The sequence below is a fragment of the Dendropsophus ebraccatus genome, chromosome 1, assembly GCF_027789765.1.
Source record: "Dendropsophus ebraccatus isolate aDenEbr1 chromosome 1, aDenEbr1.pat, whole genome shotgun sequence".
Taxonomy (NCBI): Eukaryota; Metazoa; Chordata; class Amphibia; order Anura; family Hylidae; genus Dendropsophus; species Dendropsophus ebraccatus.
Window position 1 is genome coordinate 63,995,379 of NC_091454.1, and position 17,612 is coordinate 64,012,990.

Here is a 17,612-nt window from a genome sequence, read left to right on the forward strand (position 1 = left end):
GGCTTTTGCGAGAGGTGTAACATACTAGTAACACCCGTGGTGGGACACCACACATATAAGCTCAGGTGGAGGTCTATGGGGAAGTCATTGGTGAAGGTCTCAAGGGAAGACATTAGTAATGGTCTCTAAGGAAAGCTTGGATAGTGGTCTATAGGAAAGTGTTGGTGGTGGTCAATAGAAAAGGCATTAGTGGTGGTCACGGCTTTGTCTAATAGTATGTCATACTGGCTGCTAGGGCATGCTCGAATACTGCACTGCACTTGATTACCAGTGGCTGAAGAAGTTGGATAAATGTTTTTCAGGACTCCCTGGGGCTGCATCCATCTTCTTCAGCCACCAGTAATCAAATGCCACAGGCTCAAGTTCGTTAATCTCTACTGGTAGCATGATACTATTAATGACTGATGTCCCTGATTTACCTCTGGCCTAGCCTGCACCACACATAGATGAAATATTAGTACAATCTTTATGCTTTCTAAAGATGTCTGTATTTAGCAAAGCTAAGCAAATATACAGCAGGTACTGCTGGTAAAATAAAAAATGACAAAAATTTTATAATTCTACCACATTTTTCAGAAATAAGAGTGAATGTTTTCTGATTACCACTTTTGCTCAGTCTGCTAGTGGATGTGTCAGTGGCAGTAGTGTTGCGTCAGGGGCAGTGTAAGAGATTTTGCATTAGCAAAAGTTAGTTGCAATAGTTTTGCTTTTTGGCCAATTTCTCTCACTCTATGTAGTTGACAGCTCGTTGCCTAGGTTACCGACCACTGCTCTCCAGTGAGTGGTAGGTGGGCTGTGATTCACTTGGTGGCCAGGACCTGGAGTTGGGCTGCTCAGTATAATCTACAACTGTTATGTCTTTCACTAAAATCCTTGGCCCTTCTAGAGCTTATGTATTGTCCTTGGGGTCATCTGGAATCAGTGGTGCTGATTCAGCCCAGCACTGCTGCATCCCATCCTCACTCCCCCCACCCCGCCTAACTCGGAAGTGAGAGGGGATGCAGCAGGGCTAAACTTCAGCGGATGGAAAAACCCCTTTAACTCACAGAGTAGGGTTCTATGATTTTGTTAGTTTGGATCATTAAATATGCTGTCAAGCCAAGATACTTGGTTGTAGTACATTGACTTCTGTCTTTAAGGAGGCAGGGGAAACAATCTTGGAATTGTTTTGAATTCTTTTTGTAATGATGTTTACCAACTGGGATAGATAATGGGGCAGATTTATCAACTGCACCCGGTTTAACACCCCACTCAGGCCCTTCTAAAGGCCCCCGAGATTGCCAAGTTAAAGCCTCTACACAGCCATGCGAGAGGCATGGCTGTGCAGATTGCCTGTCAGCTAGTTGCTGACATAGGCAATACACTGCACTACAGAAATAGTGCAGTGTATTGAAATAGTGATCAAAAGATCACTGCTTAGTATACACTAGTGTACAGTAATGTGGACAAGCTTAAAAGTAAAAAAAAAGTTTGCACCAAAACACATAGAAAAAAATCCCCCCAGCCCCCCCAATAATAAAAATGCATTATATTCCCTATACATAATAAAACATTACATAAAACCACGTAAAAAACATAAAATCTATATATTTTTGGTAACGCCGTAACAACTTAATCTATAAAACTATTTTATTAATTATATCACATGACACGCACTGTAAAAGAAAAATATAAAAAAAACAGCGCCAGAATTGCTGTAATTTATCAACCCGCTTCCGAAAATACGTCATAAAAGTGTTTAAAACGCCATATATACTGTATGTAATACTTGGTATTAATAAAAACTATACATCTTCCCGCAAAAAATGAGCCCAAAGCAAGCTCTGTCATGGGAAAGATAAGAACGCTATGGATCTTGTAATGTGGTGACAGTTTTTATCCTTTTTTTCAGGAAGATAGTTTCTATTGTGTCAAAATCTCAGAATGGCTAGCATACATTAATGCATTACTGCGCTATAACCACATAAAATTTAGCTTGGTCATGAAAGCCCAAACTAGCTGCAGCACTAAGGGGTTAATGTATCCAGTTTTAATAGGTTACTTTTAACTGACAGAAAAACGTAGTCAACCCTAATTTTGTAAACAATTGCATCTGTTTTTGTATCCATTTTGAATCTTTTTTTTCCTCATAAAGCGTATACGTTAAAGCCGGGACGTAGCGAGGGGAGAGCAGGGGGGGGGGGGGAGCTGCCTCAGGTCCAGAGACCAAGGGGGCGCCAGCAAGCAGAGCAGTCAGTTCTATACACAGACAGAGCAATCATCTTCCCCTTCTCACACAGTGATTGCTCTGTGGATAGAAGCTGCTGCAGAGCTGAGTGACAGAAGTTGGGCAGGGGTGCTGCTGAGCTGTCTGGAGTAAACTATCAGGCAGACATCTTGCTATATGGCTGTTCTCAGGTCCTGTCAGCAGTTGCTGCCCCTGCCTGGTGCCTGCACAGAGAGAGAAGGGTCATAGGGGCTGAGCCTGGAAACAGTTGTAATGTTTCTGCTGACCTCTGTCAGTGTGGGGAGCCAGGGCTGGGACACCACAGAGAGTGTCGGGGGAGAGAGCTGGCCCCAGGAGTTTAGTTCAGTAAAGGAGTGATCCTTACTGCTTGCATGGGGCCCTTGTTTCTCTGAAGTAAAATCATGGAACCCTTCCCTCCCGCTGCAGGCTCTGTGGACTGGACCTGACTAAGCTCCCAGGCTCAGTACATTATCCTGCCTGCTGTGCTGACGCCCAGGGTGCCCCCTCCACACAGGTGACAGACAGGATGGGAGGAAAACCGCAGCAGGGCCCCCTTAGCTACACCACTGCGTTAAAGGGATAGAAAAAACACAGTGTGAACCCAGCCTGAGTGACTCCTGAATTGTGAGTGACTACCAGGCTATGAAATATGGGGGTCTTGCACTGTAAAGGAAGGGGGTGAGGAGGCATGGAGCTACACAAATATGGTATAAATAAAAACTAGAGATCATGGCGCAAAAAATTACATCCCATAAAGCCCTGTAGGTGAAAAACTAAAACCATTTTAAGAATCACAATAGGCCCATTTTATTAATAATTAATTGCAAAAAAAAAAAAAAAAAGATTTTATAAAAAAAAATATATAACATTAGAGAATCTGTGTAAGGCTATGTTACCACTACATATGAGACCGGCCGTTCAGTGACCCCGGCCAGGTCACGGAACAGCCGTTCTCTGCCCGGATCATCCCGGCCGGTACTTAAGTACCGGCCGGATGATTTTTCCGGCCGCATAGCTCTGATGCGGGTGCATCAGCGCACGCCCACATCAGAGCTTCCCATAGCACACAGTGAAGCGAGCGGCCGGAGCCGCTCACTTCACTGTGTGAACTGACAGGGCTTCCTATGGCTGCAATTCATTGAATTGGGACACAGAAAACTGACATGTCAGTTCTTTGCGGCGCAGCACGGGATCCCGGCCAGAGCGTATACAATGTGTGTATGCTCCGGCCGGGATCTCATTGAAGCAGAGGCAGTGTTCCACTCCGCAGAAAGGGATATACAAATCTATATAACTTTCTGACAACAGTTGATAAAGATTTTTTCCGCTAGAGTACCCCTTTAAAGAAAACTAAACTCTCTGTCCTCTCTGTGGCCTGCCCCCTATTTTTGATATCACTTCAACTACTGTCCCAGGGATGTGGAGGGGCAGCCTGCATGCACATATATAGAGTGTGTGTGTTTGTCTATAAGTGTATATATTTAATAGTATGTATACGCATATGCATACAGGTGTATGTGCATATACAGTGTGGTATCTGGGGCCCACCAGAGGAAATTAATCTGGGGGGCCCACCAATGAAGAACCAGTGAGAAACAACATGTCAGTTAGTGTTTGTGCAGGTTCTAAAACTGGGGGCCCACCGAAGGATCCTCTGGTGGGCCAGTCCGACACTGTGCATATAGGTATTCCATCCACATTGTACCATTCTTCTAAATGGGGCAGGCTGCAGTTCTCTACATAGCCATGTGACTGGGAGAGTCACTATTAGGGGAAGACTTTGAATAGGACACATTGGTAATTGAGCAGTGCGGCTCCTTTACTCTCAGTGACAGTAGGGGGCCCAGCAGCAATAATTTACCATCTCTTTATAACATGGAAATAATAAGTTATATTTTCATCTTAGAGATTATTGCATATCCACAGGGTATAGGTATATGGTAGTCCTAGAGATGGAACTATTTTTCTAGTATGGGGATCTCCTAATTCCTGTACCACCAAGTTAGGGACCTGCAGTGTCCCAGAACAGGCTGTCTGTTTCTCACTTTAAGTTTACTTTTATTACTATAGCCATGCCTGTCCTGGAAACTATATGCACTGCAACTGTTTACTGTGTCGTCCCTATTACTCTCAGGTTCATGTGTATATCTTGAGTGCATAACTATGTGCAGTGGTATGCAAAGGCTGGTGATCACGTGACCGTGCCCCGTAACCATGGTTCCTCCAATGGCCGTCGAGCTTTGGCCAGGGGTACCATGTGACTTCCCCTTGCTGCGCAGTTCCGGCCCCTGCTCCCAAGCAAGGAGGTTGTGCGTGTGTGTCCCTCTTCACCTTCAGAAGAGTGGACTCGGTGCTCTGCTGCAGCAGTTCCTGGCTGTCCGCCTGCTCAAGTGCCTGGAGTATCCTCTCATCTGGGTGTCATTCCTGCTCTCTATCTCCTCATCAACTCAAGATATTCACCGCAAGTACTCTAATCCACCCAGCCTCACTATTCCTCTATCACTACTACTCCCATCATCTGGCACGTTTCACCTCAGCCTATGCAGCACAACCTTTGCTCTGTCTGTACAAACCTGCTATATACTCGGTTGCATCCGGAAGAGACTGTTGCTACCAGTTACCTCAGTTACAATAAACTTGTAACCACCGCTGTTACTGAACCCTGGCATTGGTGTCCCTTATCTGGTGCCCCGACTAGGTACAGCGAAGAATCGCATGCCCAGTATCCCGCATAGTACCGCAGACCGGCCTACAGCTGTGCCACCCTCGTGCCAGTACCGTGACAACTCTATGCCCTGCAGCTGCCCCGGTTCCTGCCTGCTAGTAACACCTGCACTGCAGAGTGGCCCCCACGGGTCAGGGCATCGCAGAACCATCAGCTGTTGTTTCCAAGCAGAGAATGAATGGTTGCAATTCTTTCTGCTATGAGGGTGAAAAGGCATGCACACCAGCTTAAAAAAGGAGTGTTATTTATATTTAGGGGGGAAGGCACCAAGTGCAGTTAATTTTTAAGTTGGCTGTGGGGGACCCAAGGTAAGTCTTTGTCCCCTGATGAAGAAATGCCTAGCTACACTTTTGCTTTATAGCACAACCCCCCACCAATGCTTTAAAGTGCACTTTCACCTGAAGTAGAGAAACAAATGATCTTGTTTATGTTTCTAATAAACACATAGCTGGGTCCAGACACAGCGGATTTGCTTGAGTTTTTTTTGTGCAGAAATCCGTAGTGGTTTACACTTTGTAGTCCATATGGTACTGCATGAAGAAAATCACAGCCAAACTTGTGTTTTTTGGGGGCTGAAAACAATGCCATAAAAAAATCACAGAAAACTGCCAGCATTTTTCCCTGCATTTTGGCAGTTTTCTGGCATTTTTTCATTAATATTGGGTCAGAAAATGCTGTGATGTTGTGATAAAGAGCAGAAAAATGCCAAAATGTCCGAAAAAACTAAATAGCCATGTGGTGTATGGCCTTTCATATTTCATCTATCGGTGCGTTGGAGGTTTAAACTTACCCTTCAGCGCTTCTCTTTCTCCTAATCAGCGGTTGAGACAGCCGCTGAAAAAGCATGTAGGGTTCCCTTTAACCCGCCAGGTTAAAAAATTAAACAGCAGCAGCCTACTAGTACCATGGTGGGAAGGGCCATTTATTGTGGCTCTCCCCAGTCCAATAATACCAGCCTGCCACCATCCAGTCCAGGAGCGCTATTTTTTACGCTCTGGGACTAGTACCTGGCTCTTCCCAGTACCCCTGGTGATGTGGGTAAAGGGGTAATAACAGGTGGGTTATTGTTAGTAATTTTACAGGCTAACACAAAGACCCAGCTTAGTAATGGAAGCCATCTATTAGACAGCTTCCACTACTAAGCCTGTAAAGTAAAGAAAAAAAGACACAATACACATTTAGGCTATGTTCACACTACGTATATTTCAGTCAGTATATTTATATTTCAGTCAGTATATTTCATTCAGTATTGCAACCAAAACCAGGAGTGAATTAAAAACACAGAAAGGATCTGTTCACACAATGTTGAAATTGAGTGGATGGCCGCCATTTAATGGCAAATATTTGCTGTTATATTAGAACAACGGCTGTTATATTGAAATAATGGCCGTTATTTACTGTTATATGGCGGCCATCCACTCAATTTCAACATTGTGTGAGCAGATCCTTTCTGTGTTTTTAATCCACTACTGGTTTTGGTTGCAATACTGACTGAAATATACGTAGTGTGAACGCAGTCTTAGGCTGGGTTCACACTACGTATATTTTAGTCAGTATTGTGGTCCTCATATTGCAACCAAAACTAGGAGTGGATTAAAAACACAGAAAGGATCTGTTCACACAATGTTGAAATTAAGTGGATGGCCGCCATATAACAGTAAATAACTGCCATTATTTCAATACAACAGCCATTGTTTTAAAATAACAGCAAATATTTGCCATTAAATGGTGGCCATCCACTCAATTTCAACATTGTGTGAACAGATCCTTTCTGTGTTTTTAATCCACTCCTGGTTTTGGTTGCAATACTGACTGAAATATACGTAGTGTGAACGCAGTCTAAATAAATATTTTTATTAAAAAATAAATAAATATCTGCTGGTTATTGACATACTCCATGTAATCCAACATAATTCTCTGTATACTGTCATCTGAAAAATAAAAAGGAAAGACACATTTTGACAGGTGTTCTGCTCCTTAACAGTATACAGCATCTGTACATATAGCTGGTTACCGTCTGCCCCCTAGGGGGTTGCATTACATCTCCATTTAACCCTTTGGGTGCCACAAAAAAGAGTATGGGGGGGAGCGTTCATACTAAGCATAGACATCTTCGTTCTTCACAAGAGCCCGGCACACTTATATTGAAATGTGCCGGGCGCTGGTTCTTGAAATGTCTGATCAGCCATTTAGCGGCTGTGGCGGGATATCGCTGCAACCGCTGATTGGCTGAGCAGAAACTGCATAAGTCTTTGCTCAGCTAATCAGTGGCTGCAGCAGGATCCCACTGTATTGACACCAGCAGGTAGTTTAACCCTACCCCCACCCTTAATGGAGCACTGTCTGGCCCACAGAGGGTTAACTTAACTCATTAGGGAACAGACTGTCACTCTTTGACCCCATCTCCCCCTTTGCGAACCCCCCAGCAAGAAAAGGGGCTCTTAATCAGTAAGGCTGGGTTCACACTGCGTTTTTAGCATCCGTTAAACGGATCCATTTTTTTGGACGGACAAAAAGAACTTAGCTGACACTACTTGTGTGTCCGTTAAAAAAAAAAGCATCCGTTTTTAATCCTTTTTTTTATTATGGAAGTCAATGGAAAAACGGATGCACAGAGTTGCATCCGCTTTTTCCATCCGTTTTTTGGAAAAAAAACGGATGAAAAAAACGGATTGCAAAACCCAGTGTGAACCCAGCCTAATAAAGTCTGTGTTAGGATCCAAGCGCTGACCAAACTATCCAAATGTCATTGTTGCCACAAATACTTTTCACAGATACAATTGAAAACACCAAAAGGTGCCATACTCTCCACTGGCGTTAATGTGGGCCAGAAAAATGCCACTAAAAAATGTATGTGAGGGCATACTTAAAGTGTCACTCTCATCATACATTTCAAAATCTAAATCAACAGTAGATGTGGAATAACGCAAGTTTGTAATATACATTCGTTATTTTGTTGCTGTTATTATGCTGTCAATCAAAGCTGAACTTACCAGAAATCCAGGTCCAGTCTACTGAAGGCAGATTTTCTGACTTGTGCTGGTTAAAAGAGGGTCATAGCTCAATGTGTCAGACAATCACATGACTGCCTGCTTTCTGTGAGCGCTAAGACGGCCTGGGATACACAGGCTTCCTGTTTTCTGTTTCCAGTTTTTGAGGGAAAAAAAAGAGTCAGGAAACAGGAAGTGCCGTGTTTTTCATGGTAACTAAAACATGAATAATGAATGTAAATTGCAAACTTGCTTTATCTTACATCTACTGTTGATTTACATTTTGATAACGACAGTGACACTTTAAAAGGCTATGCTCACACTGCGTATGAATCCGTCCGTAGATCGTACGCCACCGTACATGTGCGGCTGAAATGCTTACGAACCGCGAACATACGCCCGCAGTACAGTTATGCTTCCCTAGCTTGATTCGAAGCGATCTTAAACAGGTCATTTACTTGGAAATCTTCGCCCAGCCCCATAAACCACACAGAACCTTTTGGAGCGAAAAATCAAGTTCAATTTGGCTGAAATAAGTACTCCGTACGGGACCGCATGGAAATCCACGGCCGTGAATTTCAACATTTGCGCTCTTAAACAATGGCCTTGTTCATTTTTCACGGCGCCGTATTCGATCCGGCCGTAAGCTCATACGTAGTGTGCACTGTGCTGGCGTATATCGTATACTTTCAAGCGAACGCATCAACCTCAAAACTACGTGCGTATATTCGTGGTTCGCACTACGGACGGATTCATACGCAGTGTGAACATAGCCTAAAGCAGTATTGTTTGGTACCAATGCATATAAATAGTGTGCCTGTGTAGGGGGCTTGCCGTCCTGATCCATTTATATTTTGGGACCATATCCAAACATTTGGGGCCCCACTTTAAAATTTTGCCCAGAGTCACACTTACACCTAAAACCACTTGTAATTCCTATTAAAAAAACCAGCAAACAGCCTTCCATCTGCTCAGTATGTTTATTTGATGCTGGTGTCCTGCTGCCGCTGATCTGGTGACAGGTGAGGATGTCCTCAGGTCACTGTGGATACTAGGGGATGGGTCAGGTGAGAAGTTCTTATCAGATCACCAGGAGCAGATCACTCTCCATTATTCCTCTATACTCGTCTCCTCCTGTAGGAAGCGCGGTGTCTACGCTTGTGTCCTAGGAGAAACAATAACATGGAATAAGCTAAGAGCCATCATCGCCATAAAGTCTCATCATTACAATAGATGTTATACTGTATTTAGTTGGTGTGATGGAACCTGCACTATTCACCTGGTTTATGTTGTTTTCCCATCTTATGAGTCCTGTGAGTTTTTCGGACCCTATGAGCCCTCTGGGTCCTCTTTCTGCGATAGCTGCTTCTTCTGCCTTTCTTCTGAGTAGTAGCCATGATGTCTTGGTGTTACTGCTACACAAGGCTGGAGGTGACTGTCCTGTGGGATGCCAGATGAATGTTATATAGTCAGAGGCTATTATGTCACGTACAGCTTTCTCTTTGTTTGGTAGCTATGTGGTCACATGCATAGTTACACAGATTGGCACAGCTTTATCAACCAGTCGTCCAATAGGAGTGTTCTTTGTTGCTCATATCAACCAATCACAGCTCAGCTTTCATTTTACCAGGGCTCATGGATATTTGAAAGCTGGGCTGTGATTGGTTGCTATGAGCAACAAAGAACAATCCTGTTGGACGACTGATTGATAAAGCTGTGCCAATCTGTGTAACTATGCATGTGACCTCATAGCTACCAAACAAAGAGAAAGCTGTACGTGACATAATAGCCTCTGACTATATAACATTCATCTGGCATCCCACAGGACAGTCACCTCCAGCCTTGTGTAGCAGTAACACCAAGACATCATGGCTACTACTCAGAAGAAAGGCAGAAGAAGCAGCTATCGCAGAAAAAGGACCCAGAGGGCTCATAGGGTCCGAACATCTCACAGGACTCATAAGATGGGAAAACAAGATAAAACAGGTGAATAGTGCAGGTTCCATCACACCAACTAAATACAGTATAACATCTATTGTAATGATGAGACTTTATGGCAATGATGTCTCTTAGCTTATCCCATGTTATTGTTTCTCCTAGGACACAAGCGTAGACACCGCGCTTCCTACAGGAGGAGACGAGTATAGAGGAATAATGGAGAGTGATCTGCTCCTGGTGACCCTGATAAGAACTTCTCACCTGACCCATCCCCTAGTATCCACAGTGACCTGAGGACATCCTCACCTGTCACCAGATCAGCAGCAGGACACCAGCATCAAATAAACATACTGAGCAGATGGAAGGCTGTTTGCTGTTTTTTTTTTATTTTTTATTTTACTAATTAATATATTAATATACAGATTATTATTATACATTATTATATTAAGTAATATATAATGCAGTATACACGTCTATTTTACAACTATAAACTCTCAATGCTTGTGGTGGTCTCTGGGTAAAGCTCGGGTGGAGATTTATGGGGTAGACATTGGTGAAGGTCTCTAAGGGAAGCTCGGATGGTGGTCTATAGTAAAGTGCTATTGGTGGTGGTCTGTAGGAAAGGCATTAGTGGTGGTCTGGGCTTTGTCTAGTAGCATATCATACTGGTTGCTATGGATAAGAAAACCTCGGGAATGCTCAGGTTTGTCCAAACCCGAATGTACTGCATTTGAATACCATTGGCTGAAGAAGTTCGATCCATGTTTTTCAGGACTCCCTGGGGCTGCATCCATACTCTTCAACCACCAGTTATCAAATGCCACATACTCAGGTTCGCTCATCTCTACTGGCAGAATGATACTATTAATGACTGATGTCCCTGATTTACCTCTGGCCCGGCCTGCACCACACATAGATGAACTATTTGTATAATCTTTATGCTTTCTAAACATGTCTGTATGTAGCAAACCTGAGGCAAAAATTCTGCTTTGAAAGTTATTTATTGGGCAAACAATACAGAATACCATTGCAGCAAATTATAGAGTTGAAAGTTTGCAGGAAAATCCTAGGGCTTCATCTACTGTGTATAGTAGGTACTGCTGGTAAAATAACACAAATTACTTGGATTTAAAGCGACTCTGTACCCACAATCTACTCACAATCTGCCCCCCCCCAAACCACTTGTACCTTCGGATAGCTGCTTTTAATCCAAGATCTGTCCTGGGGTACGTTCGGCAGTTGATGCAGTTATTGTCCTAAAAAACAACTTGCAGCCCTGTGCCCAAAGGCCGTGGCTTAGAGTATCTGTGCCCTTACTTTGCACCACCCCTCCATCCCTCCTCCCCACCCTCTTCATGAGAATGCTCATTCCAAAAAATTGTGTTTTAAAGTGTACCTTTCTTTATAATTTTCAAAATCTAAATCAACAGTAGATGTGAAATAAAGCAAGTTTGTAATTTACATAATTTTTTTTTTTTTTTAGGCTGTAAAACAAAACTGAATTTAGCAGAAATCCAGGTCCAGTCCCCAGAAGGCAGATTTTCTGACTTGTGCGGGTTGATAAAAACAATAAAAATATAGGAATTCCGGCCAGTATAGAGAGTAACGGCTCAATGTGTCCATCAATCACATGACTGCCTTCTCTGTAAGTGCTGAGATGACCTAGCAAACACTGAACATCCTTCTTTTTTTTTTTTTTTTAGACTCTTTGCAAAAAAAGTCAGAACACAGGAAATGCTGTTTTTTTCCATGATAAAAAAAAAAAAAAATCTATATTGCAAACTTGCTTTATATGAAATCTAGTATTGATTTAGGTTTTGAAAGTTAGGTACACTTTTTGAAGCGACTCTGCACCCACAATCTGACCCCCCCAAACCACTTGTACCTTCGGATAGCTGCTTTTAATCCAAGATCTGTCCTGTGGTCCGTTCGGCAGGTGATGTAGTTATTGTGCTAAAAAAATACTTTTAAACTTGAAGTCCATGCCAAATGGGAGTATCTGTGCTCTAACTTTGCACCACCCCTCCGTCCCTCCTCCCCACCCTTTTCATCATTAGGAATGCCACTGGAACATTTTCTCCATGTTGAACACTGCACAGGTGCTTAACCATCCAGCCCATGTTCATTATTCACACAGCTGATGAATAGGAGACAATCTGCCTGGAGCATTCCTAATGATGAAGAGGACAAGGAGGAGGGACAAAGAGGGTGTGCCAGCCTAATGCATACACAATCTAAGCCCCGACCGTTTGGGGGTACGGTGGCTGCCAGTTTAAAAGTTGTTTTTTAGGACAATCACTGCATCACCTGCCGAGCGGATCCCAGGACAGATCTTAGATTAAAAGCAGCTATCTGAAGGTACAAGCGGTTTGGGAGGGTCAGATTGTGCGTACAGAGTTGCTTTAATAATTCACCTACTACATTTTTCAGAAATGAGAGTGAATGTTTTCTGATTAGCTCATTGCCTAGGTTCCCGACCACCGCTCTCCACTGAGCGGTAGGTGGGGTGTGATGTCACTTGGTGGTGGCCAGGACCTGTTGAGGACTGGTGAGTATAATCTACAGATTTTAGGTCTTCCACTAAGACCCTTGGCCCCTCTAGGGCTTGTGTATTGTCCTTGAGGTCATCTGGGATCAGTAGTGCTCATTCAGCCCAGCATTGCTGCATCCCATCCTGACTCCCCCCGCCAAACCAGAAAGTGAGAGGAGATGCAGCAGGGCTTTGGGTCTCAATTGCAGCACCAGGCTATGAAATATGGGGGTCTTGCACTGTAAAGTATGAGGGGGAATTAGGGTTCCTTGGGGCATCTTTCTTCCTCCTGCTGTGTGACACATGCAGCAGCTGGGTCAGTGTGATAAGGAAGAAGTTCTTAACGGGGTAATCCGGCACTTTTTTTTCTTTTAAATGAATTGGTGTCAGTGTAGTATCCCAGCAATGTGTGCCACTAAGCCTTTATGTACCTGGGCAAAGTAACTCACTCAGGTTCTCACAGAAGGGAATGAAGGAAAGCGTATTGGGTATTTTTTCGCACTAGATGTGGCTTTATTTATTATATGTACTGTATTATGCACAGCTGGTGGTCTCATGGGTTAACTGTTTCGTGTCACCTGCCTTGTCCCATCCTATCACAGGTGCAGGCTTGTTTTCCTCACTTTTCTACCTATCCTCTTTATCCTCTCTTACACACAAACAGCCCCACCAATTACAGGCTAGCTAAGTTGTCCCAATAAAAAGAAGCTAGTTCTGGTTGGGAGAGCCTTCTTTAGTTAGTAGAGGTGTAGAGAGACACCACAGAGCCATAGAGATTTCTTCTATGCAACTTACTACCGCTAGCATGCAGTGCTAGACCTTTAGGAGGGAGTGACTTCCTCTGAGGAAAACCTTGTCCACACCAGGGATACTTTCAGCAACACACAGGGCAGCATACTTGAGGCTAGGTACAGACCCCAGTAGGATAAAGCAGCGTTTAAGCCTACGTATCCTACTGTAACACACGGTTATTCTGGGAAGTCTTGGAAAGTCTGCTCAGCCCAGCACAGGGACTTGGGACCTTGTACTACCCTAGCAGGATGGGTAACCCGATACTGTAGGGCAAAAGGCCGTCAGATCCACAATATCTATATGTGAGTATGAGCATCTTCTTCTCCTGTTACTTCTATCTTCAACTACACATCCTGGCAGAGTACACTACTACATTTGACAGGGCCCTCAAGACGTTCCTCTACCTTGTTGTTACAACTCTTACTACTGCTACCACCTGCCTGCACCTGCAGTTGCTGAAAGTGTATTTATGTTGTATTGCACTGAAGTTCTTACCAGTAAACCAAGTTCTCCTGGTTAAGTCATTGGACTCTGGTCAATTATTTCTTGCACCTGCACCTATATACCTGTTTACACTTGGGTTATTCAAACCTCAAATGCAGTGCCCGTTTGTCCAGGTGTGGGTTCCAACATCACTCCTGGCCACTGTGACAAGTGCCCAAGTGACCCTAAACCCATGCAGCAGCCACAACGCCGCACAGCTACCCTGCCATACAGCATCAGAAAGTTAATTTGAGAAAGTAAGAGTGCGTTTACACAGAAAGATTTATCTGACAGATTTTGGAAGCCAAAGCCAGGAATGGATTTAAAAAGAGGATAGATCATAGTCTTTTCTTTATGACCTGATCCCTGTTTATAGTCTGCTCCTGGTTTTGGCTTCAAAGATCTGTCAGATAAATCTGTCTGTGTAAATGCACCATAAAGGGGTTATCCAGCGCTACAAAAACATGGCCACTTTGCCCCTACTGTTGTCTCCAGTTCAGGTGCGGTTTGCAATTAAGCTCCATTTACTTCAATGGAACTGAGTTTCAAACCTACCCAAACTGGAGACAACAGTAGGGGGAAAGTGGCCATGTTTTTGTAGCACTGGATAACTCCTTTAAAATTTTTCATTTGCTTTTATCTAAAAATGTCATATCTCTTGTAATACTTACAAGCTGCTGTATGTCCTGCAGGAAGTGGTATTCTTTCCACTCCGGAGAGCAGGAGGAGTTTTCTATGAGGATATGCTACTGCTCTGGACAGTTTCTGACATGGACAGAGGTGGCAGTCCAAGTCAGACTGACATTTTGTCAGACTGAAAAGAATACACCACTGCAGGACATACAGCAGCTGATAAGTACTGGAAGACTTGAGATTTTTAAATAGAAGTGATTTACAAATCTATATAACTTTCTGAAGCAGTTGATGAAAATTTTGTTTCACACTAGAGTACCCCTATAAAGGAAGCTAACCCCCCCCCCCCCCACACACACACACACACACACACACACACCATTTCTTAAGCTATCACCTCAACTGCTGTCCCTGGGATGGGCAGCCTGCATGGAAAATAAACATATGCATGCACATATATATGTTGCAGTGAAATGATAGAATCCAGGGATTTGACCAAATCCCGAGTAATGATGAAATGAACGCGCCGTTCCCTCATTTCCCTCGGGATTTGATCAAATGCCTGACCCCTTTCAGGGAAATGATGGAATGAACACAGTCAAACTTTTTTTTAGGCTGAAAACAATGCCATAAAATTCCCAGAAAACTGCCAGCAGTTTTCCCTGCTTTTTGGCAGTTTTCTGGCATTTTTTCATTAATATAGGCTTTTTTTTGGTCATTTTATCCCTTGTGTTTTTCTTTTTCATTATCAGTCATATGATTCTTTCATCATGTAATACCAGAATTGGGTGGAAAAATGCCAGAAAAAAACGCCACTATTGGGATGAAAAACGCCACTATTAAAAAAAAAAAAAAAAAAAAAAAACAAGAGGAGAAAAACACCAAAGTGCCCTAAAAAAAAACCTAAATAGCCATGTGGCGTATGGTGTACCATATTTCCCTATTTTCTGGCTTTACACTGCCTTAATATCTTAGAGAAACACCTCAAAAAGCGCCAAAAAACATGTTTATTTTCTCCCATAGACTTCAGTGAAAGTCTTCTGCTCCACCCAAAAATGCAATAGCTTATGTGTATAGCGTTTTTAGTGGCATTCTTTGGGCCAAAAAAGTTAAGTTAACCCCCTCTGGGGCAAACTGTGAACCGTTTGGGAGGTTGAACTTACCCTTCAGGGCTTCTCCTTGTGTTTACACAATCAGCCAATCAGCGTCAGAGGCGGGACACTGCCTTGGTGTAAAAACTGTGGAGGGGTTCCCCCTATTTCCATAACCAGCCAGGTTAAAAAACCAAACAGCAGCAGCCTAGTAGTACCAGGGTGGGAAGGGCCATGTATTGTGTCCCTCCCCAGTCCAATAATACCAGCCTGCCACAATCCAGTCCAGGAGCGCCATTTTTGATGCTCTCGGATTACTGGTACCTGGATCTTCCCAGCACTCCTGGTGCAGTGGATACAGGGGTAATAATGGGGAGGGTTAGTGTTAATCATATTACAGGCTAACACAAAGCCCCAGCTTTGTAATGGATGCCATCTATTAGACAGCTTCCACTACTAAGCCTGTAAATGAAAGGAAAAAAAACACAACATCCCTTGTTGACCATTTTATATAAAAAATATATATATCCGCTGGTCATCAATGTACTCTAGGGTAATCATCTGGATACTGATATCTGAAAAATAAAAAGGAGAGACACACAAAAAAGGCCATCATTGTGACAGGTGTTCGGTTTCTTACAAGTAAACAGTATCTGTACAGATAGCTGCTTACCATCTTTCCCCCAAGGGGTTAAATGATGGGTGCATTGAATCCTCACTTAACCCTTTGGGTGCAATATTGAACAGTACGGGGGGAATGTTCATACTTAGCATAAACGTATTCTTTCTTCACAAGAAAGACATCCTTAAAGTGACACTGTCACCCCCTTTGTGCATTCTGACATCTCTACACAGGTGAACAGGGTAAATTTAGTGGTTTTCATACCTTATTTTATATCATACGTCATGGTGCTTGTTCAAGTAAAAAGTCATCTTTTATCAACTGCAGATGATGTTAAGTGGACGGGGCCTTGCGGCATTAGCGCCACCTAGCCCCGACCACAACGCCACAATTGACCCCCCCCCCCCTCACCAGCAATTGGAACAGGGTGGCCTAAAGGTCTAAGCCCCACCCCCTCTAGGTTTGTCCACCGATGGCCGCCAAGGAGGCGGGACCAACGGTGGCGTTGTGAGCGGGGCTAAGTGGCGTTAATGCCGCGAGGCCCCGCCCACTTAACACAATCTGCAGTTCATAAAAGATCACTTTTTACTTGAACAAGGTATGAAAACTGCTAAATTTACCCATTACACCTGTGTAGAGATGTCAGAATGCACAAAAGGGGGTGACAGTGTCACTTTAAAGCTGTATTGTTTGGCACCGATGCATGGACATATATTGTGTGCCTGTGTAGGGGGCTTGTGCTCCTGATTTAAAGGAGAAGTCCGGCCAAAAGTATTTTTTAATATGTTATTACTTATGGAAAGTTAGACAATTTTTCTAATGTACATTAATTATGGTAAATGCACATATACTGCTATTTCCCTTAATTTATTAGATCATGGAGTGTTAGAATTCTCTTAGAAACCGTGACGTCACGACGAAGGGTGTAATTCCTATGGTGTGTCCAGCAGGGGGCGCACTATATATACAGAAGTCAATGAGTACCATTGACTTCTATATATAGAGCGCCCCTGCTGGACACTCCATTGAATCAATGGATGTGTATGTAAAAATGTTATGTACAGTACGTTTTGATTGAATACATTTATGGAATACTTTGGGGAGTAAGTGTTCTTGCTCCTCAAAGTATCCTATAAATGTATTCAATTAATACATTTGGAGGGCACCGAGTAGGGAGGGAGAGAGGTGCCTGTGCATCTACTTCCCCCTCCCTCCCTGCTCGGTGCTGGGCACATATAAACAGTACTACTCCTCCCATCTTCTGCTCATAGTATGAGCAGAGGATGGGGGAGTAGTACCTGTGCTATCCCCATCACATCGCCGCCGCTCCTCTAACAAGGGCAGCTCCTCACACTATCCTGCTGCTGATTCCCCGCCGCTGGCCACCGCTCTCTGCTCCTACATATCGGCTCCCGGTCCGTACTGCATGCCGGGCGCGTCAGCCCTCCCCCACCCCACAGGGAGCACGGCGCTCCCGGTGCTTTCTGTCCCCGGTCAGCATGCAGTGCGGACTGGGAGGCGGTATGTCGGAGCAGAGAGCGGCGGCGGTAAGCGGCGGGATAGTTAGAAATTGGAAGCTGG

The 17,612-nt window shown here is 43.8% G+C and overlaps 2 long non-coding RNA genes across 2 annotated transcripts; one reads left to right on the forward strand and one right to left on the reverse strand.

The window, feature by feature from the left end:
- Positions 1 to 8,903: 8,903 nt before the first annotated feature.
- Positions 8,904 to 9,622, reverse strand: LOC138774199 (uncharacterized). Its single transcript, XR_011360263.1, has 2 exons — positions 9,222 to 9,622; positions 8,904 to 9,107 (listed from the first exon to the last, which is right to left on the reverse strand). It is a non-coding gene; the product is annotated as an uncharacterized lncRNA (long non-coding RNA).
- On the forward strand, positions 9,547 to 10,244 carry LOC138774197 (uncharacterized). Its single transcript, XR_011360262.1, has 2 exons — positions 9,547 to 9,928; positions 10,043 to 10,244. It is a non-coding gene; the product is annotated as an uncharacterized lncRNA (long non-coding RNA).
- Positions 10,245 to 17,612: the final 7,368 nt, after the last annotated feature.